Genomic DNA, 25,289 nt, shown 5'->3' with positions numbered 1-25,289 from the left:
ACACTATTTTTCGATTTCATAGCTTTTTTTTCAGGGTTTTGGCCTTTTGTCAGGTGTTTTTTTTTTTAATATGGATGATAATGGAATGGTGCACCCGTCTGCGCTAACGGTTTACGCTGGCGGGGCACCAGTGGAGGATGATATGAAGTCAGGTCAGTTAGCCCATCGTGACAAATTCGCCAAGAATTTATCACGATGGTTTCCAGGGGCAACCGCGTGGAGGTTAACCTGACGTGGTACATTGCTAGCAATAAGTGCATTAGTCCACATTACTAAATTTCCCCCCTTGTCAGGTGTTTTTTTTTATGGATGATAATGGAATGGTGCACCCGCCTGCGCTAACGGTTTACGATGGCGGGGCACCCCCTTGTCAGGTGTTAAGACCTGTAGCACTGCGACCTACAATACATAAGATTCATTGTGCTCTCTCTTTTTCAAAGTTTGTTACCTAGTCTACAGGGACAAGAATTGAAAGATATAGGAGTAGTGGTGATGCTTAGGAGTGATGGTTTTTATCTCCTCAGGATATAGGATGGATACATTCCAAAGGAAATATTTCGTTAATGCATGTCAAGTCTAAGTGTGACAAGATAATTTTTTAAAGTCAGTCAATTAAGAAAAGCGCTTTTTCTGCAAATGTATATGAACATCAAGTGACGTGCACAATTAGTTAATTATAAAAATATCTGTATAGTTTTAAATTTAGCTATAAATGTGTGTTATTTTTTGGAACTCTTCAGCATTTTCCGGTATCATTAGTTTTCTAGTTATTTCTCATTTTCGCTAGTTTTCGAGCTGTCAATGATTGTCATGGTGCGGTGTCGAAACGGGGGGATGCAGGGGACAAATTGCACGTTCCCGTGGGAAATCTGCGGTTATTAGCTGTCAATCGTGCTGTGATGCGGTGAAGCCCCTGCTTACTTCGCTGCACTGAGATTTATATTATGGACTGTCAGATTTTTTACTTTTGAATTTGATTTTCTGTACTTCTCTTAACGATTGTTTATGTACTATATAGGTACCTATTACTTCCAACTAGAATTGATATCTATTATTCTCAATCTATAAATCTAGACATGAAAAATATTAGATGTGGTGTATTATCTATGCAGGATAACGTCGTAAACCATATATTAAATTTAAAAAAAAATTGCATAAATTGGATTGGAATTTTGAAGCTGTGCGGCGTTACTTTCCTTTGCAGCATTTTAAAATAAGAGAAAAAAAAACTGATTAATAAATTCGATAATCCAGCCAGGAAGTTTGAAAAGAGAATTCCATTTTGCGAGACGCGTCCACACAAAAGGCGAAAGGTGCGCGCGGCGATACGCGGCGTAGATTTCCGCGCGGATTGGCTCATTGACTGGAAATTGCGTTCGAGCCAATTTCCTGGGCGGGCGACTAAAGTTTTCGTTCTGCTGTCAACGACATATCTACAATATATTATTGGACTACATACCTTATTTTACAATATCACGTTCTTACTGGTTCTCACTAATTGTTTATTTTAATTGTTTTGTTAATTTTACTCTGTTTTTTTTTGTAGATATAAACTAACCTATATCCGTATGATACATCGATCATCTTGTATTTTATTAAAATCTTTTAAGATTTTTAGCAGTCAGAAAGATTTGTATTATTGAGAAATATTGAAATTATGATTATTTATAAATAATTTATTGTAGGTATATTAGTCACCATTTTTATTCTTAATTAGAGTATTATTTTACCTATATATATATATATATATATATATATATAAATTGAGCCGAGTTTCTCGTCAGTTTCTCTTAGAACAATCTTTATTCTGACACATACCGTCATTAAAAAAATATATAAGTATAATACATTATTACTAAAAAACAAGTCATTGAGTGATAGTTATATATTAGGCTAATTTGATCTGATTAAAAACTAGAATAATAATAAAATATCATTAACATTCCTTTGGTTATAGTTTAGGGCGTTTGTATATTGGGTACAAATCATTCATATTTATTTAATTCACTACTTAATCGAATATAAAAGGTCACTGCTGTAGTGAGGATATATGTGTTTTAAAGAGCAAACCCCCATAAACCCCATTAGGCACAGGGCAGCCAAATGAATAGTTGATAGACACCGAAATGCCAAACCAAATGGAATAACAAATCAGTAGTCGGTACATACGTTGCTTAATAAAACTTGGTACCGTTTGTAGGTACCATGTGATAGATAGTTTAGGCGTAGAATATGTAATGGTACTGACTTTTGGTCTAAGGCCAATTTGTATAATGATTGGTTGTGAGGGGATAACTTATGTTATGGTATATAAAATCAAAAATTCATCAATTCAAAAACAACTGTGTAGTCTAACCTACAAAAATTGTTTTTGATTTGATATAGTATACTACTAAATTATAATTATTCTTGTATCTTTAAATTCTATTCATGGTGATTGAAACACTGTCGAAATATCGGGAACTCAATAAATATAAAACGTGGTAAGATACCGTGATTTTTGCTAATTATATGTATAAATATAGATCGCGTCAAATTAAAAACAGTATTTTTAAATTCTAGTTTAAAAAGAAAAAATATTTTAATTTAAAAGCAAAATATTAAATATTCAATTATTTATACTTATAAAAATAAGTATAAATAACAAATGATTAAGTATGCAAAAGTAATATTTATGGAGGTGCTGGGATTTGAACCCAGGACTTTCAGCATGCGAAGCAGACACTCTACCACTGAGTTACACCCCCGGCGGCGATAACGTCGAAATAGTGGACTGATATCGGAGTTGATGACGTAATACTAAGTATTGAACTGTAACAAGAATAGTAATAAAAGCTACATTGTGAACCAATATTTGTATTTTACTTTAAAATATGTTAATATATGTAATAAATAGGATAAGCCTCTAAAATTACACATTCAAAACAACACGTTATTATATAAACAAAAATATTAAAATAAATGTATATTTATAAGTTAGTAATAAGTCATAAATTAACATGAATAAAAATAAATTCAAATATTATATGCAAGAGCGAGTACACCGTACAGTTCAAATTTTGCCTGACCTCTTCTCATGTTTAATGTTAGCCACATTCGATAGATGGCGCTGAACTATAAATTTACATTGTCATTTAAAACAAGTTTGTTTAATCCCGCTGTACGCGTATCAGTCGTAAAATGTTTTCACAGTTCCTCCCTTTTAATTAACTAGTGAAAATAATCTGTACTATAGTATGTTTGATGTTATTTACATAATTATTATAAGCCTGTTGTGACATAAGAAATAGTTTAAACCATAGCTACGGTATAGCAACCAGTTAATGTGGGGATGTCTATGGTTTTTGTTAATAACATTTCAGATTTCAAACAAGTTGTAGTTCTTACAATCATTTTTAATTTTAAATTACCGACCAAAATCAAAACTGTAATTCATTTTTTTTTGATAGTTGTAGTCTTAGAAACGGGAAAAAGCACTTCAATAATTTCTGTTTTTTTTTTATTTTGATGTAGGCTTCACTGAATATTGTTTGAAAATCTATTAGGCGCGGTTTCCATGAAAATGAACATTCATTTCATCTTGTTTTTGTCTATGATATTATGTATCCGTAACTCATAACATAAATATTATAGTTAATATGTAAGCTGTTGTTACCTTCACTACACAATTCCGCTCATTATTTAAATGTTGATTGGAAAACAATTCTTTTTATATTAATAGTCAATTAATATTAAGATTGAACTTAATGTATCTCCAGTGAAAATTCCTTAAGAAACTTCTTATTAGTACTAATAGTACTAAATAAATGATCTATACTTCTGAACGAGAAAGTTTGTGACTATGGATGGATAGATGGTTGTTTATTACTTCTTCATGCAACAACTAGGTACTGTACGGATTTGATAAAACTTTACAATAATATAGCTTACTAGCTGCTACAATAATTTAGGGGTGGTCTACCCCTAACATTTAGGGGGATGAAAAATAGATGTTGGCCGATTCTCAGACCTACTCAATACGCTCACAAAATTTCATGAGAATCGGTCAAGCCGTTTCGGAGGAGTATAGGAACGAAAACTGTGACAAGAGAATTTTATATATAAGATAGATCAGAATAAAACATAATATATAAGATATTATGTAAATAGGACGAAATATAATATCAAGTATCTAAGTGTGATGCAGGCAAAATTGGTAGGTAAGAAAAATATACTATGGATATCACAAATTCATTTTCTAATGTCCGTGGTGATAAGTAAAATTACTGTGTACTTATGAAGGCATGACATAGTCCTCAGGAAGGCAACGCAACAGAGTTACCACGGGATAGTATCAAGACCTAATGCCCGTGCTGCATATGTAAGTATATATATGTACATTTAGTAGCAAACAGAGTCGCAGCTTGTTTCCAGTTCCATAAAAAAATAAGAAAATGTTTATGATTTACAAACGCTGTAACCATTTTCAATGATATTCCGTCAAATTATTTTTATTTTGCATAAGATTTATTACGTAACATCGATGCACCGTAAACATCAACGAACACGCGGGAAACAAACGAAATCATGTTTACTAATCGGCTCCTATTCGAGTATACAACGAAAAAAAACAAAATGAATTTTATGCCGCATAAAAATGATTCTAAAAGGGAGCTTCATGACATAATAACCACTTCCTCTGTGCAATGGCGGCGGTGCGTAAAAATCACATAAAAATCATTACGAGACTCTTTTGTTGGCGTTCCCCCGTTGTTTCAACCCCTTGCCACATTCAAAACGTAACTATATAATTATACGACTGTCTCGATGTCGGATATTGTGTGGTCACTTTATTTGCACCCTGCATTTAATTTGATTTGTTGATTACATACCCGATTTTTTTACATTTTTTATCATAGATTTTTTAGTGATTTTAATCATAATGTGATAATGTTAGTTCCATAGTATGTTTTTTTTTATTTTTGAGATACTATTTTAAGGAAAGTTACATAAGACTGTTATTATATGACCAGAGGAAGGCCGTATAAGAGATGGACGAACTGTGTGAAAGATATGGTAAGAAAGGGAGTAAATAACATGACACCATATAAATTCGATAAGGAAGAAGCAGATGATGATGAGTATACGATTTTTAATATTTTTACAGATACTCTTAAGATGCTTAACATATCAGAACAATCCTCCTGGATTATGAAGAATATATATATGAAATAAAAATTTTCGTTCTAAGAAATGGAGAGACCACAAAGTAAAAGGTTTTTTTAATGAGTGAAAATTTTACTATATTTCTTTTTTTTTTTAATTTTTAATATTTTGTTCCAATAAATTTGTGTAATTTAAACTACTTTTTTAGCTTTTTTATTGGACAATAATGGAATAGGGCACCCGTCTGCGCTAACAGTTTACGCTGGCGAGACACTAGTCGAGGATGATAAGATGGTGAGGTCACATGGTGACAAATTTACCAGATGATTCTAATTGATTGATGATGAGATGATTTCCAGAGGGAAATGCGTGGAGGTAAACTTAATGAATCAATAAATATCAAAGAATTCTACTGAACTCCATTGCTAGCTTACAAAAACACTAAAAATACTTGGCTCGTGAATCTGCGTGTCATTGCTAGTTTTGTTACAATCTGCAAAGAAGTGGGTAATGATAAAGATAGACAAAATAAATGATACATGATTTTATGATTTTGTAGGCGCCTCGTAGCTATATTATGCAAGTATACCTTTACGTGCGCCGGATTAGCGCTTGTTTTACACTTTAGGACAAATTAACAGGATCCTAAAATATTGCATCTTATTTAATCGACAAATAAAGAAGTGTTATGTGTGTACTCTGATTGTTGTGTAGTGGAGAGGTGACGGCATATATAGTATATATTATTGGAATATTAAAATATCATAAGCGTGTGAGAAACGTCTAATTAGTATAGTATTCGCAGAAAAATGGAAAACCACTGAGTTTTGAATCAGATATTAAAAAAAATAATCGTCATACCGAGAAACGTCCTCTTTTGCTTGTAAATTTTCATTGCAAACATATTATTTTCATTAAAAATAAGCAATAATTAGTACTTATAAGTACTTGTTGTACTGTATTTTATACTACGACTGTAGCCTACTATTTGATGAATTTTATGTAATTTTTTAATCATATATTTTTGTAACATTAATTTTAAACTTATAACATTATATAATGTTGTATGTCAGTATTTTTAATCATACAACCCTTATTACCTCTTGCTCATCATGTACATCAGAAACTTCCGATGCAACGACGTTGGCAAACAAGCATACGGTTTAACTCTGGGCAAGTTAAATATAGTGGTACTTAAAAATACTAGGTACTAATAATATTTAAAGTTGAGCATCCATGTGCAAGTAAGTGTATACTCGGCGAGCTTTATGCTGGAGCAGGTAATACGGCTACATTTGAACATCTTCCCAGTTTCAATTATGACATGGTACAATATTTGTAGAACCTGCAAAATATAGACGTTACTTGAGAATCGTTTTGTGATAATGACTTCGATTATTAGTTTGTTTTAATTCTAAATTATCTAACTTCCTAAGTTCGAGGAAACTAATAAAAGGATTGAATTGTGATGAATTTTGTTATATACAAGGTTTTATTTTTTAATTACAGTATTCCCTAATAGAAGTAATTAGTATATATACTATATATTTCATATTAGTAGATATACTATGTACTTCACGTTTGTTAATCTATTTATTAAATAATATAGACCGCAAATGTCAGGTGTATAAGAAACATTAAGTTATCTGAAGCAAATAAATAAATAAAATTAATAATTATAATTATTTTGTACAGTTGTTGTGACAAAAAGACATAATATACAGTACTTTCTACAATATATCAGGTGAAATAATTTAACCCATTACTTTATTTGAAGAAACTAAACCCTCGCAGAGTAATTTAAAAAAAAAATTTTTGTTCTCCTATGATCATACAGAATTTAGAAACTTGTACTAAATAAAAATATAAAATTTTAATATGTACAAAACAAAATTAAACACATCTCGATGTTATATCATATTTTCGCTCTGGTCGAAAATATAATTAAAAACATAAATATAATTCATCAATTCTTGTGCCGAGCAACGAAGTGCAATTCTGAGGACACCCGGATCCACGCTGCGATCGGATCGTGCACCGCAACTAGAAGAGCACACATTTATGGGGTCACGTGTGTGTGGGAGCGAGACGACACGCGTCTCGAGATGACCAACGGCAGTTAGGGTCAAGGGTGAACGCTCTCGGGTGAGATGTTAAGGTACTGGTTCCGAAAGCATGGTGACTTTGCCGTTGGCTGTTTTGCTTCGGAAATCCGTATTAGAATTAGCTCTGATATACACACCGTTGTGGCTTAGTGGTCGACTGAGGTCAGAGTTGACCCCATTGAATGGGTCATAAGTTCGAATCCATAGTCAAAAATATTATCATTACGTACCACTAACGCACAGGTGATAGTACATCGTTGTAACAGTAACATTAAAACCGTTAACAAACTTCATTATCAAGTACACAAATATGTGAATTATTTTTTTATAAAAACGTTTGATTGAATGATCTTTCATTAATTATCTTAATTCTTCTGAAATAAAACCAAACAGTAATTTGAGGCTTGAGCTACCTGTGTGAGTTATATCAGTTATCAGTATCAAATTTATTACAATGAAATAATCAAATAAGACGATTCCAATAAGTATAATATATATATATATATATATATATATATATATATATCCAAAATAAAATATAATATATTTTTAATATATTATATTTAAAATAAAATTTACAGTTCATAATTATAATTTAGACCTAGTGGATTTATATTATTTTAGTTTAATTTCGCTACCATTAGCATGTGTGAGACCACAAATATTCAGTACGGAAACCTGACCACTGCTACTGGAAGCGTTACGACCTTGTCTAATGGTGATCAATTTCCAATCGTAATCAAGTGTACACCCATATTGCGACACTTGTTTCGCTTCTGAACATCATCAGGCATTAAAAAGAGTTCGGATATAGCTTGAAAGCTTAGTGTTAATGGAACTATAAAATTAAATATGTAGGTACAGGAGGGAATTGTTAGTAATATTGTCTGTTGACCCTATTGCTACCAACGTACCATGTCGGATTGATCTCCACGCGGTTCCCCCTGGAAACCATCGTGATAAATTCCTGATGAATATGTCATGATGGGCTAATTGACCTGACTTCATGCTCATATTATCATCCCCCACTGGTGCCCCGCCAGCGTAAACCGTTAGCGCAGGCGGGTGCATCATTGATGAAAGGGATTGTTAGTAATTTGGGCTAATGACCCCATTGCGAGCAATGTACCTACGTCAAGTTGACTTCCACACGGACCAAGTAATTGCCCTGATATGCTCATCTTATGATCCTGCACAGGTGTACCATACCATTATTATAAAAAAAATAGTATTAGAATTTGAATTAAAAACATATGGAGACCGTCCTAAATTTAATGACGTCACATTTCTAAATCTAAATATGAAAACTCTAAATTTTAACTATTAACGAAAATAGGTAAAATAATTACATTTTCTATAGTATTACTATATATATAGTATTACAGTATATAATACACTTATTAGAATTTAAAATGTAAAATAAATAAGTTCTCAAGTTATCCGATATACGTATCCAATAAGAAATGATCGATTCTAAAAAGCAATTTCGGTCGCATTAACAAGGGATGCGAACCGTGAAATTCGTTGTAAGCAACACTGCATTAGGTGTTTCTTTACGATGCTTGATTTATGGTGCGGAGGTGTCGCGGGTTCGAGTCCCGGCCAGTTTTATTGGCGATGGTGGTCGGTGAACTAACTATAAGTTAGTAACTACGTAAATACTAACGTCTTTAGGGATGCGCTTTGGACCTTTACGGGTTCCTTAGAGTTTGGTAGAGAAAATAGTCGTATACATAATAAATCATTATTTTTTTAACAAATTATGTATTACGTAATTTATATAACGTCTGAGTAATTCTACGCAGATATTGTGAAAAGTTTAAGATTCTGTGTTAAATGATAATAATATTATATAATATATCTTAGGACAATTCACACAGAGCTATCTACCCTCAAGTAAAGCGTCTTTTCTATATATTAAATCTATTTAAATAACTACTTTCATGCATATAAACTACTTCATAGCGTATATAAACAAACACTTACGAAATAGTGTTTTTATATGTATATACTTCGATAATAAAGGAATTTCATGTTTTGGCAGCATAGAAATACAAATAAATAAAAAATGATTTATTCATGTAGAACATTTTAATATTTTTCCCCACAAAGCTTCCAAAGTAAAGTAAGATCGAACAGAGCTATTTTAAAGGATGATCAATAAAAACTTTATTGGATATTATTTAATAATACTAATTACATTAGAGACATGGATGTGTGTGTCCACACAATTATCTATGATTTGTAGTCTAAAAGTAGTCTCCCGTAAAAATGGCCTGACCTATATACAAATGCGAACAATGAACTCCCATTGCACCAGAAATGTATTACTTCAAATGATTGTCGGTAAAGCGATTCGCGGCTAAATTTTATCGACTGCAATGTAAATTGCGAAGCTCCCCTTTGGGGGACAAAGGGCCCTACTGTTTGTTTTCTTAGTAGATTAGCCCGCTACAAAAGATACCGACAACCATTTGTACTCAGAAAATGATATACTACTCATCCGTGCGTACGCGGGTTCATATGAATCTAGCTATATTTCAAATTCTAACAAAAAATCTACAACACTCATAAGTATTTCTCAGTCTATTGCAGTAAAGTATAATTTCCTTTGGTTGGTTACATTTTTAATGGTAAACCTGTGTAAGACAAGAAACTATAGACGAAAAGAGAGTAAAATATAAAATAGTGGACCCCGGACGCAATAAAATATCAATTTTTTATCGCTCCCCCATACAGAAAAGTTTTAGTTGCGAATTCTAGCTTCGTACGGCGTGATTGGGGGGGCGAAGTTACTATTTCGCGTTTTAAAACGTTGTCGACTTACTTGTTTGGATATCCTTTGCTCATATAAAATATAAAAACATACTTTACATATAACAGTTTTCTATCACAGTGTATAATAACTTAAAGAAGGTTTGTTTCAGTTGAAAGGATGTTGAGATAAGGCAGTCAAATTACAAGATAAGAGGCATGACATCTTAGTCCTCGGGAACCGCAACGCGGGAGTGGTATCATCATGAATGATGGTGGTATGATGTTCATAGTTCCGTTCATGTACCTATACAGGCGACAGTTACCACTTACCTACAGGTGGGCTATCAGATTGTTTACCTTTCCTATTACAAAAAATATATCTAATACATAGAGTGAGATTCAAATTTAAAATCAAAAAATCTCACCGTCAAGAACCTTTGGAAACGTTTGTCTTTTGTGATGACCATAGTTATCATTATTCATTAACAAGCTTGTACAATAGTAGGTAAGTTGGTAACTGATTAACTTCATCTACATTCCATTATTTTCAACTGGTGCCCAGGAAAGAATAGCAGTAGATTCTGTGACCTTACTTTTTGACGGTTGCGGATTCGTACCAAGTGAAGTACAATATTTTTTATTAATGATTACATTTATATGCATTGTAAGCCTTAGTTATATCTATTCTCAGTTGCAAATAGAACTAGTAAAAAAGCAGAACTTAAAGTTATACAAGTTCTGCTAACAATTAGGAATAAAAATAATGAACGGTAAACTTCAGAATCTTTCAGTTCCATTTTTCAGTAGACAGCATAAAACCATGGGATTTCTTCACAAATTCAGTACTAATTATAATCAAGAATGAATGATTGCAACCAATCATGTATAAGAAGAAAATACGCTACAGTTACTACACCGTATTGGTTGCATACAAATTTTGTCACGATTGTAATCGGAATTACATATACATAGTTCCTTGTTCTCGTTTATCATCAGATACAACCAATATCGGTACATGGCAGTAACAATGCACCGGAATATATTAACACACTGCATATCGGTTGCATTCAGTGGAGATGAATTATTCAGAATGCCAGAGAGCGAATCACACGCCACAATTAAAGAGGGGCAAACAGAAATCAATTTGGTACCCGTTGGATATTGACGTATTATGCCATTTACATATTGCCATTGCGTAGTATTGTCGTCCAGTGCTCTAAAGCTATTTTGATGCGTAAATAAGCGATTTAATGATAGTTTAGTCGCTATAGTGGTATTGTTAATATTTGCATCAGGTTCCTTTGTAGCAGCCTGAGGGTGAAAGGAAATAAGGTTTATTACATATGTATATATATCCATACAATGACACAGTACACAAAAAACTGTGAAAATATGTGTATAAGAATTTATAATTGTATTCCTGAGACATTGAAGACGAATACCAAAATATTATTTAAGAAGACATTACGAGAATGGTTAAAAATTAAGGAATTTTACAGTTTAACGAATTTTTTTGACAATATATAAATATCGACTAGAGAGATCCTATTTAACTATTATTATTTCTTTCTGTATAGTTAATTATGTATAATTTTAAACAATACTATTTTGCATGCCACTACTATGGCAAAACACATTGATACTAAGCTTTAATTACCATCATTTATACTGTGTTTTTTGAGCAAATAAATTATAATTATAATTAAAAATTATAATTATACTGAAGATTTATTTAAAGATAGAAGTTACTTACAAGAGGATTCGGTCCCGGGGTTGGTATTTTCTTTTAATAACACTAAATAAGGTGAACTAGTAGGCAATATAGAGAACTAGAAATTATGTTTAGCGATTTCAATTTTCAAAAATAATATATTAATAATATCTCGGGACAAATCGCTCATCGCTATCTAGTCCCAGATAGTTGCATTTTTTAAAATACATACGCAATATATATAGAAAATACCCAGACCGATACCAATAATAACACTCTTGAATATAAATGTCTTTAGCGTGCGAGCAATCGAACCTGCGACTATCGGAAGTAAAGCGGCCTGCTAAATTGCTAGACCACCGAGGCCTTTTAATGAATTAATAATATTTAATATTTTATTATTATATCTTTAACTGGTGCGCTAGATTATTACAGAAAAATTGTAAAGCAGATGCATGCAAAGAGGACCGCCTGCTTGGTCACATTCGGTCGGCTCGCGTTCAAACCCAGCTCCGTACATGTAATATGTAATTGTACAAGAAATTGATTTGTATCTAATGTAGATTCTAACTAATATTATAAATGCAAAATATGTAAGTTTGTTTTTTTACGCTTTCACGCTTTAATGCTTAACAGTCATTTTCTACGGGTAGGTGCCTTTTTAGATTGGTGAATAGCTTAAGAAGTCAAAAAATCTTTTTCAGTTTAGAAAAAAGTGGCATAGCATATTTCTATTACGAGTGGCATCCCGCGGCAACGCTCGTGTAGTGTGCCCATTTTAATCGCTGATGATAAAGTTTCTTACATGTGAAATGTTTAAAATAGGTTACCGTTTGTTAGAGTTATTCCATTACAAACAAACATACAAAAAATAATATCTTTTCTCTGTATAATATGCAGTTAACTATATAATTTTATTCTAATGTTTATCACACCCTATTATTTAACACTAATCAAATAGCATAACGGAATAGCACATATTTGACGGCTTCGGTGGTCTAGGAGTTCAGCGTACCGCTTAACTTCCAATGGTCGCGGGTTCGATTCCGCTTTCACACGGTGCAAACTTTTGTAAACGGATTTTGATGAAACTTTACAGTAATATAGCTTACCTTACACATCAGAATACGCTGTGTGAATTGTTATTATTATCTTACTAATGTTGTAAGTTTAGCACTTACTTATTTAGCAGTTTGTAAGTATGGATGGATGGATGGATGGTTGATATATCATTTTGGTATATCCACAGAATAGAGATGTGGCTATATCGATCACTAATAATGCCTGTATCGGTATATCCGTGTGTTTAGTGATATATCATTGCGACTCTGCTTTAAGAAGGTGAACAATAGCGTCGAGTGGACACAGCCGGCGCTTACACGTCAACCACGACGAAACGATATTGATACTTGTAAATATGTAAATACAGTTTAACAATATTAAATATGGGAATTTTATTCTGTTTGTTTGTTCATAATGAAATATGTAAGTATAAAGTTGAAATAATTAATTGTATTAATTAAATGATTTCACGTATCAATAAAATGTAATATTGAAAATATATATTCCCGTGAGAGAAATAAAATAAATATAAATATATAAAAATAAATAGTATATAAGGATTGCAATTTGTGTATTGTGCATATAAAGTACAAAAATAAGATATTTAAGAATATTCATAACAATACATTGTCGTATCCTTAAAAATACACCTAAATTTAGTAGTTGAAAACGTAGAAACGATAGCTCGTGGACTCTAGATAAAAAAGAAATAGAAACAGAAATATAAATGATCTATCTAAATATTTAACTTAATATAACTACTTTTGAGGAGTTATATATTTTTTATTCGACCACTCATTCACAGTGTTGATACTTACCTAATTCTTACCTAAAGTTACTTTAGCTAAGATCACGATTGTATTATATTTTTGTGAATAAAGATTATTAGTGGTAGTAATAAGAACACAAAATTGCACATAAATAAATTACACTAAACTGTTAAATTGATTATACAAAAGCAAGTATCAAGTTGTTGCTATCCACCTAGTTGATACTGCTTGAACTTCACTAAATGCAGTGTTATAAACTAACGGACAATGTTTCGCGGTTAATATGAATGAAGAATGCAATTGTAACAAACAATATACCACCTCCATACCATAACATGTTCCCACGACATTGTATCCTGAAAACAATTGTAAATGTATCAAAAATATAGATCAAGTACCAAAACTGTAGAGCAAGCAATTGTTTCTTATTCATTTATATTAAAGTTCAATATTGTATGATTGAATGAATTTTGTGCTCTCCATCTTTGCTGGCTACAAAGACCTTTTGTTAAAGAGATCTAGTAGTCCAAACATATGGTTAGTTTCTATTATTTCTAAGATGTGGGGTCATCCTTTTTGGTTTACCGCTAGATTTATGTGTGGGTGAACTTAAGATAAATAAAATCGATTCGATGTTCGCTAAATACTTTTAAAGTACCGTGAGAAATCGGGTGTCCATTGTTATATTAATATTGGGACAGTTTTAAACCATTTTTTTTCTATTCCTTACTAGTATAATATTGCAATAGTGCGCCAGTTTATTTTTATTCTTCGTTAAAGAAATTTTAATTTGAGAATTCTACTAAACAAAAGATGCTTCTTATTATTATATTTATGAATAATAACTGGCTGTGAAATATTAAAAATAATTATAAAACCTAACAAAGTAAAAATACAGTAAATTATAAAAAGAAATCAATTGTAAATCTAAAAAAAAATATTTTCATTTATGAAACCAAAATAATTCTAAAATAAAACAATAGGAGGATAAATGTAGGACAGATTACCGACCTTGGGACCCAAAAGGTTTTTTTATTATTGGCATGTTTACATCTGTGGGCAATACCAGTAATTTCCATTCTATGAGTTGCTAGCTTGTTTGAGATTTTAGTCATATAAAATATAAACTAAATATTAATATAAAGATGCCTACTATCATATTTTTCTTTTGGAATAGTATGCTTGATTACCACTATTAAGGACAGCTCGTCATTATGTGACCCTCGCAATACCGCCAATTTCTTAGCCTTCCGAAGGATTAAGAAGTCATGCCTCACATCCATCCATAATAATTGAAAAGATACTAAACATACAAATTGGAGCAACATTTGAGATTCACGCTTTTGATTTAATTTGATTCTAAATTACAAATATTTGTTCCAACGTTTTTGGTGGAATCAGGTACAACGATTGCGGTGCGGGTGTGCGAGCATGTTTTTCATTACCCTCAATTCCTCCTGCTCTGTGACTCCGACGGGGAACAAAATCGTAGAATAGACTCTTTGTGTTTTAACCGCTCCGAGCCCAGCTTGATATTTCCGTTGATCATAGTTCATTCGCCACACAATAAAACATTCCTCAATTATTCATTTACAAAAAAAAAAAAACAAAAAATATATATAAAAAACCTGTAAATATATTTTTTATGTAAATTAAATTATAAGTTCATTCATTACACTCAGTTATGGATACATAATAATGAAGACAAATTAATCTATTTAATCTAATTAACAATATTAATCTATTCTCAATTTGCGCGAAGACTTTAACAATAAACGAAAGATTAAAATGTACGGTAGTATGTGTAATGCTTTTTCATTGATTTAATGTATTTTATGAACATAATTTTAAAAAATATATTCAAATTCTACACTCCTTCTCTATATGAACTATAAGTGTGCGAAATATCATACTCCACGTTCCTCGTAATTTTCGTAAACGTTATAGTAACCTTAGCGAAATAAAGAAAAATATTCAATAACAATAAACCCAAAAGAAAAAAGTTTCATAGTTTTAGCTTCAAAAATGGCAAAAATCCATACAAACTTTCATTTTATTTTACCCCATTAATAGCATTTTAACATTTTAACAAACTTTGTCATGTGTTATTTATAATTAAACAATAGCCTAAAAAATAGGTTTGAGGTTTCTAGCATTAAAAATGACGATATTTCCATACAAACTTTTATCTTCCCATTAACCTTTTACAAACCTTTTCGCATTAAAAGTAGCCTGTGTCCTTTCTGAGTATCAAGTAGTATACCAAATTTCATTTAAATCAGTTTAGTAGTTTTGGCATGAAAGAGAGACAGACAGATAGATTTACTTTCGCATTTATAATAAATAAGATAATTAGGTCTAACACGTTGACAGCAACGTAAATAGCGCTGGTTGGAAAATAAAGTTTTCCGTACGATTAGGAAGGAGTTCAAAGTGAGAGTTTTGTCATCGAGGCATTGTGTCAAGATGGGTTCTTTAATAACGCACGTCTGGGTACGCAATCAAACGGCTATGAACGCACCCTAAGTAAAGTATTGGTCCGTTGTTTTGTTCGCTGATTGACTTTCATCAGTTATTAACTGGGGGTTGTTTTACTTGTTTTATATCGGTATTCGTTGTATTTTGTACCATTTTGTAATATAACACCTTACGTTATATATGTGTGTTGTGTGTTATTTTTAGAAACATTTTCTTTACATCTATAGTACCTAAGTTACTGTAAAATTCATATTAATGATTTATTTGGACAACCTCGGTGGGATAACGATTTAACGCACAATTTTACTGTTCTATCTATATATATATATCTGTTCTATCTTCTTGTTAATGTGTATTGTGTAAATAGTACAGCTTCCACATAGTATGGTAGTATATTATGTATTATATAATAACTTATTAAATATCTAATATCTATTATCAAAAATTGAATTTAAAAATACCTTTGCATTTGTTGTTTGCATTATAAACATTACAAACTGAGATTCTTGTCAGTTCTTCTCATCTCAAAATCATTCCGTATTGACGGTAGATTTGAAATATCATAAGAGTCTGTAGAACTACATGAATAAAGATATATTTTTTTTAATCTATGTACAGTCCCCCATATATATCAATTAAATATTTGTTCTGTCGGTAACTGTGTTGGTACTTACGAAGCCCATCAATTAACTGGCCCCGATCCATCATGAGGCTTTTTCAATGTTTTAATGAAAGAACATTCCCCGGTCACCGGTGGATATTAATACAAAAACAAACGATGACCCTGGTGGTCTAGCGGATTAGCAGACTGCTTTTCTTTTGACAGTTCTATTTCTATTTCTTGCACGTACCAATTATTTGTATTTATGAGTACGATTGTTTGGATTTATCTGGGTTTTTTCTATGTGTATTATTTATATACGTAAAAAATGAATTTAATTATTTGTCTATCAGTTGATCCGTAACACAACCTATGTTTGGCTTGGGGCTACATAGATGACACTGTGTAAATTATCCTAGGTTATTATTATTCTAGTAAAATATATATATATAAAATTATTATACACATAAATAATAATAACACAGCGCAATCTAGCCTAACTCAGACGGTACTCATGAATAAAAATGTTGAACCCGCGACCATTGGAAGTATAGCGGTGAGCTAAACCGCTAGACCACAGAGGTCGGTAAATAAATATATAAATACAAACATATTACCATCTTCATAATTGATCAATGTGTAAATTAATGTTTGAAAATTACATAATTCATAGTGTAATTAAAAGATTATCTGATAAGATTATACAGACATTTAGTGCATGTCTATGTTTTTTATTTTTTTTATTATCCCGTGCCTTATGTAAGATTGACGCATGAGCGACAACTGATGTGTGTATGTTTTATTGACACAGCTTGTCATGGCTGTTTACTGCAATGACTTTGCTTCATACTGAACATACATTTTTTTTACATTTGAACCAAACATGTTGTAGTGTGTTACTATAATAATTGACAACTTTGATATGGTTAATTTAGGTTTTTCATTTCTATATTGCAGATCTGTATATTTTATATTCATCGGATACTTAGTTATAGTACATAATATAGGTGTAGTATTTAATTCATATTTTTTATTTGTTTAGTTATGGACGGATATTGCTGTAGGAAATAATAATTTCACAAATGAGGAAGAATAGAAAGAAGGTTTTTAAATACATACGTTTTTTACTGTTATTGTAATATATAAGAAAAAAGAGAAAATAACTATAGAGATATATCTTTAAGTTACTTATTTCATTTTCTCTTTTTTGTATATATATTTTAATAACAGCCAAAAAACATATATATTTTAAAATATCCACCTGCACTTCACTTGCAAGCACTATGTAGTAAAAGTCAATATTCTATATACTTTTTTATGTACCTATGTATGTCTAATAAGCTAACGGCCCGCCTGATGGTATGGATAGACGGACATCGCGTTATTATGTGACAACCTATACCAAATACGTTGTCATTCGAGAGGACTATAGATTTCTTGCCTTAACTCGTAGTCCAAGACCAGATGACTATGGTGTTATGCTTCTCATTCTGTAATTTCTTGCCTTAACTCGTAGTCCAAGACCAGAGGACTAAGGTGTTATGCCTCTTATCGTGTAATTTCTTGCCTTGAACTAACTTAACTTGTCTTAAAATGTATGTAACGGAGAGCTATCAATTTTAAAATATTCTTCACGAATGCACAAGCGAGCGTGAAGTGTTCATAAAAAGGCCGACTCAATAGGGCTTGATTAGCGATGATTGGATCGCGGGAGGGGAGTAAGGGACAAGTGACCCTTCCATAAAATTAATTATTCAAAGTATGTCGACCAACCAAGTCGAAAGTTCCGACAAGACGCCTTATTATATATTGTTTGGTCGAGTTTCCTCTATTTCGCGTCCTGGACTCGATTTCGCGGATGGAATTTTTAATTCGCAGTAATACACAGGCTCCTTTATAGCCGACTTCAAAAAAAGGAGGTTGTCTTCTATCTAAAAAGTTGTCTGAAAGAAATTACTTACCTATACTTACTAATTTATATTAATACATTTTTGTATATAAACACGGTGTACAAATAAAATGAAATATATAAAATATTTATTTTCTTGTCTATTCTATGTGTTTAAAAAAAAGTTTTATATTTACATATTGCTAGAATTCTATGTGTAGTTATCGTTCCACTAAATGAAACATCTTCCCTGATCGCGGCGAAATAAACATGGTAAGGACCATGTATATCTACTACATGTTATCGAACAAAATAGTCTACACAATCACACTCACAAGGATACACACAAAGATATCGCGTAATACAAACAGTAAAATTTTCTAAAGTAAATTGGTCTTCGAAGTTACTAATAAATAATAATACTAATGAAACAAATCGTGGATACTCCATCTCGATAAAATTGATAATTAACAAAAAATTAAAGTGGTAATTAAAAAAAACAAATATCGTACTCCATTTGCCGAAACTATTCGTAATAACGCAAATAAATAACAAAATACCGTCATCCATAATTAATTCGCTGTTAATGTATAATATATAAAAACCATTTCAAATAAGCATTATTGTTGTACAGTAAGGTATGTAGATATATGCAGGTTAAGCCTCCCTCCACTTGGGGCCACAAAGAGCTCCAAACTCAAAGAGAAAGGAGTCTATATTAAAATTTCCTTGAGAATAATCCGAACACAACACAATATCAAAATTTAATATCATTTTAATCTTAATTCTCCTTATTAATGCTGCCTAAGGAGGGTTCCGTGCCGACATCAAATCCTGTACCTTAACTTCAACCTTTGGTAAATAATTTACAGCTCTATTCTTTTAGTAATGGAGTGTAGAATGTATTGTACGAATAATGTGCTATTTAGGGAATCCGTCTTAATCCATGAATCAGGTAAGTTCAAAAGATAACGTTGTCAATATATAAATATAGTATAATTAGGTCGCATTATGGTTTTGTTGGGGAAGAAGAAAAGGTTTACTATTATTACTGTCGGAATTGTTGCGAATATACCTTTAACAAATTACTACATTAAGTAAACTAAATTCGATCCCAGGTTTGATTGTCTACAAAGCTATAAAGATTTTCACTTCACGTGGCTAGTACGGGCAAATACCTTAGATACGTAGGTACTCCAATTTCTTTTATTTATTTATTTAATTCAGGCTACTAATGGCCCTTATTATAAATACCTTACAGACTAACATACATATGAATGATATTATTATTAATTTAAATATAAATTGTCTATGTAATAGTAATTTAAATTTGCTTCTTCTCCATTGAAATACTCGCAACTACCCGGACAGAATGGATGGTAAGAAAAAATATAAGTGGCAATAAAGATTGTGTAATTCTTAACTCTAACTTGAAAGATTTAAATGAATTAATAATAATATAATAATCTCAGGACAATTCATACAGCGCCATCTAGACCCAAGTTAAGCCAGCTAAAGCTTGTGTTATGGGTACTAGATAGCTGATACATATACATAGATTTTTTTTTGTTAATACATACATATGTTTGTGCCGTACGAGGAATCGAACCGGCGACCATCGGTCATAAAGTGGTGTGATAGAGCATCGAGGCCGATTAATATTCATTTAAATATTTAAAAGGTCTTTTATTTCTTATTTCATATTGTAATGTGAATAAAATTATTGGTTACAGATAATATTATTATAACGAAATATATATACGTATACCTATACTTTTTAAGAACAAAAAATACCTACACTTCCTATACCTTATAACATATAGAAAAACAATCTTATTCTTTCGAATAGGCATTAAATAATGAAATGAGATCATCTTATTTGGAATTAACATTTCAATTTACATTTTTTGCGGTTCATACGAGTGCGCCGGGGTAACACTACCCTCTCACCATTAATTGGGTTACGAGGGAGGGTTATACCTCAAGGGACAGAAGGGTTGTTCCTCAGGGAGGCGGCCGAAATTGATTGAGATGGATGTTGTCAACGAACAAATTCAGTGACACTTTTTCATCTTTTTACCCCTGTCCACCCGATCCGCGGAGCGCGTCTATTGTTTTTTTCATTAACTTTTTAAAGGGTGCGGTTTAATCAGCGGGAACTGGAGCTAATTGTTTTTAACTTCTTGAGTGGTTTTTTGATTGGAGTCTCATTGATTTACCAAGTTTTTTATAGAGAAGTTTTTTCTTATTGTTTTATTTATTACATTACATTTACCTGATTCTGACTATATTTTATATATTTAAAATTTAATAAATGTTCAAATAAAGTTTGTAGCTTTGTGTATATCTACTCAATAAATTCTTAATTCAGGTAGATTTTTACTTGTAATTTAATATATACATAATAAATTATACATTTTTTTCTGTTTATAATTCGGAATTTTTCGAATAGTTTTGAAGCGATTAACCAAGACATTATTATCATTACCTATAAAAGGTACGACAACGAATAGAGCATTTTATAATTTATATCAATCTATAAAATAATAAAGATATTAATAAACCAAAATAAAACAAACAAAAAGAATATGAACATGACACATATTATAATTTTACCAATAAATCTGCATTCTACTTCCGTAGGTATTTAAATTTTTCTTACCCTCAAAAAAATACTTACTCGAATTGAGAACTGTTTTATTTCTGAAATCGGTTAAAACAATAGAAAATCCTTCTCGATGACAATACCTATACAATGGCAGATTATTTGAGATGATAACAAACGTAACATTTTACATAAATACCCTTATGTAACCACAAGCACGCTTCTGCATCACGATCATCGAAAAATGCGGACCACTACAATTGTATTGCTTCCATCATATCTATGTCTCGTTTTGGACCATCTCTCTTCGAATTTCCAATATGGAACAGGCAGTGTATACGCTATGAATGTTTTAGAACGATTTTGCTATATATATGAATGGGTATTGGTAAGGGAAGAGATGTGCGATAACCTGAGATAAACTGGGATAAAATCTCATGCGATTTGCTTCGGTAAGCGGTAGCGTTTAGCTTAGTATGCGGGAGAGGAATCAATATTGAGCAACTGGATCTGGCAAAAAGTGCTTGTCGATAAGTAGGTAGGTAATAAATCAGTCTAGATAATCTACCTGACCTATCAGATTTAACTTAAGTTCACTTTGGATAAAGACATCTGCGTCTACAAGACTCACCTACTTCAGCCGCGAAGCAGTATCATTTGTAGGCTTTGTTTAAGGTCAAGAATGAGACGTAACAGTGAAAATGTGCGTACATTGTGAAGAATGATGATGAATGTATGAAGTCTTAGTTCATCAGAATAGTAACACATAAGTGGTACAGAGGGTGTCCCATAACGAAGTGATGATACATTTTTTGCCTGTGATATTCACACATTTCAATTTAAAAATGTAAAGTTAAAACAATTATTTAAAAGAGCAACACTTCTTGCTCAATATTGAGATGAGTGGTAAATTAAAAAATATATTCAAGACTGTTTAAATTTAAATTTATTTGAATAAAGAATTTTCTGTTCTATTCTTCTTTTCCTTCCAGTGACATAACTTACTGTTTTTAATTTCACAATTCCAATCATAGAGTAGCGTTCTTAATTTAAAAACTATATTTTAAAATGTCATGACACAGTCTTACTGTTGCTTCAGAAGTGAATGAAACATATGTATACATTAGATAAATGCATTTCACCGTCAATGTCAACCTAATGCTAACATCGACCGTTTCCTGATATTCTGAGATAAGAATCTGATCATAGACACGGTGAATAATTTTTTCATTAGCCGCCATTGAGGCCGCGGGGTGCCGCGTCACTGTCACCTCATCATTTGTCACTTTGGCAGGCTTTTGCCCAGATTGGCTGTCGACTAGATAAGTGGAAAATCTATATATAGTAATCTTTAGATAATTATACAAATGCATTGCTAATTAATTAATCTATGAATAATAATTAAATATTTATACATTATTAGGTAGGTACTTATTTTGATATGAATTGGCAGACAATTTTTTTGTAAAGTAGTAAGTATAATGAACTTACTCACTCTGCTATATAAAAAAAGTTGGGTTTCAATGAGTTTCTTGCTAGTTCCTTTCAGTTGAAGAAGCTAGCCGAACTGGATAGTATGGATATTGATGAAAAATGTAAATAAATAATTATTTCTTTTTATAAAAATTAAGTAGCTAAAATTAACTATCTACTGCTCAAAGTCCCGTCAAAATCGGTGCAGTTTCAGAGATTTGCAAGAACAAACTGACAGACAAAAAAAATTAATATAGTTTTTTGATGAAGTACTTTCATATAGATTTACTGAAAAGCTGTTAATTTGAAATTATAAACCGACATTACAATATCAGTTATTTGTACAGATCTATACATTGTAGCAGTTACTGGTTTCTGCTCGAATATTAATAACGGCGTACATCCAAAAACAAGAGAACATCAAAGTTATTCAAAAGAGAACTTTTCTAATTTGAAAACCCTCAAGGATTTGCATGTAGTGGCATACAAAGAGTTTGTATTGCGATATTGTCAATACCCCAGCATGGGTCCCCGGTGCTCGGGGGTCGGCTTTTGTCCTCCACTTTAATATTTGTGGGAATGGACATACCGGGTTCCATTTCGGTAATTTATCATTCTTAAACCAGGAGACTATGGGCTATTATCCGTGTAGTCTTTCCAGTCTTGAAAGGCGAAGACTGCGCCCTTTGTGCGGCCATGTTCAAATTAATGACGGATTTGACCAACGGGTTTCCTTGCATCGGACGGTGTCCGAATTTTATGAATTATTAGTCTTGGTTCCCATAAAATTTGAAGCTATTTCTAATATCTAACGTTTTTGTATTTATAATGTATTATTATATTACATGTAATGTTAGTTGCTTTATATTATAAGTATGTGTATCTCAAAGACATCCACAGACGCTATCGTTGAAAACGATTAAAAACCAGCGAATTGTTTATTAAATCGTAATTATATGTATATAATAGATATAAGTAATAGTTTATAATAGTTATAAGTGTATATAATAGTTTTAATATTAATCAGCGGTGTAACAAGTATAGTGGAGAGAATAAAAACAATAGACAATCGTGAATTCGAGAACACAGAGTTCTCTGTTTGAAAATTATGAAATAAATTATCAAAAAAGTTTGAATAACTATTTTTGTTGGAGTTTCCAAAAGAGTATAAAACAAAGTCGCCGCCGCTGTCTATTCGCTTATATCTTTGAAATGACAGAAAGGATTTTAATGCAATTTTCAGCAGTAGATAGAGTGATTCTTCAATTTAGGTTTATATATATGTATAATACATGCGTGGTATAATATAGTACAAACCGAGAAATTCCAAGATTTGTAATGTTTCTTATATTATTATAAGATACAAGTATATAACATTAATTAGAAGTAGGTATAATAATAATAATATCTCAGGACAATTCACACAGCGCCATCTAGTCCCAAGCTAAGCAGAGCTTGTGTTATGGGTACTAGACAACTGATATAAATACATGGATACATTTTTTTTTGTAAATAAATACATATTATACATAGAAAACACCCAGACCGATATAAACAATTATACTCATGAATACAAATGTTTGTACCGTGCGAGGAATCAAACCCACGACCATCGGATAGTAAAGCGGTGTGCTAAACCACTAGACCACCGAGGCATGCCAAATTTCAGCCCTATCCGTCCAGTGGTTTGGGCTGTGCGTAGATAGATCACTATGTCAGTCACCTTTGAGTTATATATATTTCGATTTTGCCCAATTTACATAATACCTTTTTAAATTAAAGTCTGTGTGTTGTTATAATATATAAGCTATATTACTGTAAAGTATCATCAAAATCAATCAAATCAATTCATCCATCCAGACTTACAAAGTTTCGCGTTTATAATTTTAGTAAGATAATGTTATATATAGATCTTAGAATTTTTCTTTATTACCACGGCTATTACTATTAGTATAAAATTACTATTATATTCCAATATTGCAGCCCTACTTTAAAAGGCGAATTAAAATATTAAGTCGCATCTACATTACAATAAGATTAAAACTATTACCTCATATAAAACGAGATGACCACAGCATCAGGACCTTGGGGTCAGTTGAGGTCAACGTGTTTTATGCCACGAGCCTAGCACGCTTTGGAGGCTGGCATCTCCGAGGGTTGATATTAAGATATTTTTTAATGTCGATCCTGAATGGGCGCGAGGCAGAATTTGTTAAAATTAGGGAGATTAAATATATTCAAATTGTAAACAGGTTGTAAATCCATGTTTTTATTGAAGTTTAACTTGAGATGTAAATATTCTATTGTGGTTTTTATTAGGAATATTAAAAATATTTTGTTAGGGGTAGTTACGTTTTCAGTAAGTACGGCGTTTAGCGGTATATATGTTTAGATTACACCGCTTTACGATCGATGGGCGCAGGTTCGATTCCTCGCACGGCACAAACATTTGTATTCATGAGTATGATTGTTTGTATTGGTCTGGTTGTTTTCTATGTAAAATATGTATGTATTTACACGAAAAAAATATCTATGTATATGTATCACTTATCTAGTACCCATAACACAAGCTTCAGCTAGCTTAACTTGGCGCTGTGTGATTTGTCCGGAGAAAAAAAAATTAGTTTTTTTTCACTGAATGAATAAGGATATATAATATATAATAAAATGTTGTACCACCGCCTGCGCTAAAGG

The 25,289-nt window shown here is 31.7% G+C and overlaps 1 non-coding gene across 1 annotated transcript; it reads right to left on the bottom strand.

Moving 5' to 3' along the window:
* Positions 1-2,675: 2,675 nt before the first annotated feature.
* Positions 2,676-2,747, bottom strand: Trnaa-cgc (transfer RNA alanine (anticodon CGC)). The gene has a single exon. It is a non-coding gene; the product is annotated as a tRNA-Ala (tRNA).
* Positions 2,748-25,289: the final 22,542 nt, after the last annotated feature.

Source organism: Achroia grisella, unplaced genomic scaffold, assembly GCF_030625045.1.
Source record: "Achroia grisella isolate CSIRO2021 unplaced genomic scaffold, CSIRO_AGI_Agris_v1 utg676, whole genome shotgun sequence".
NCBI classification, from domain to species: Eukaryota; Metazoa; Arthropoda; class Insecta; order Lepidoptera; family Pyralidae; genus Achroia; species Achroia grisella.
This window is presented reverse-complemented; position numbering and strand designations above follow the sequence as displayed.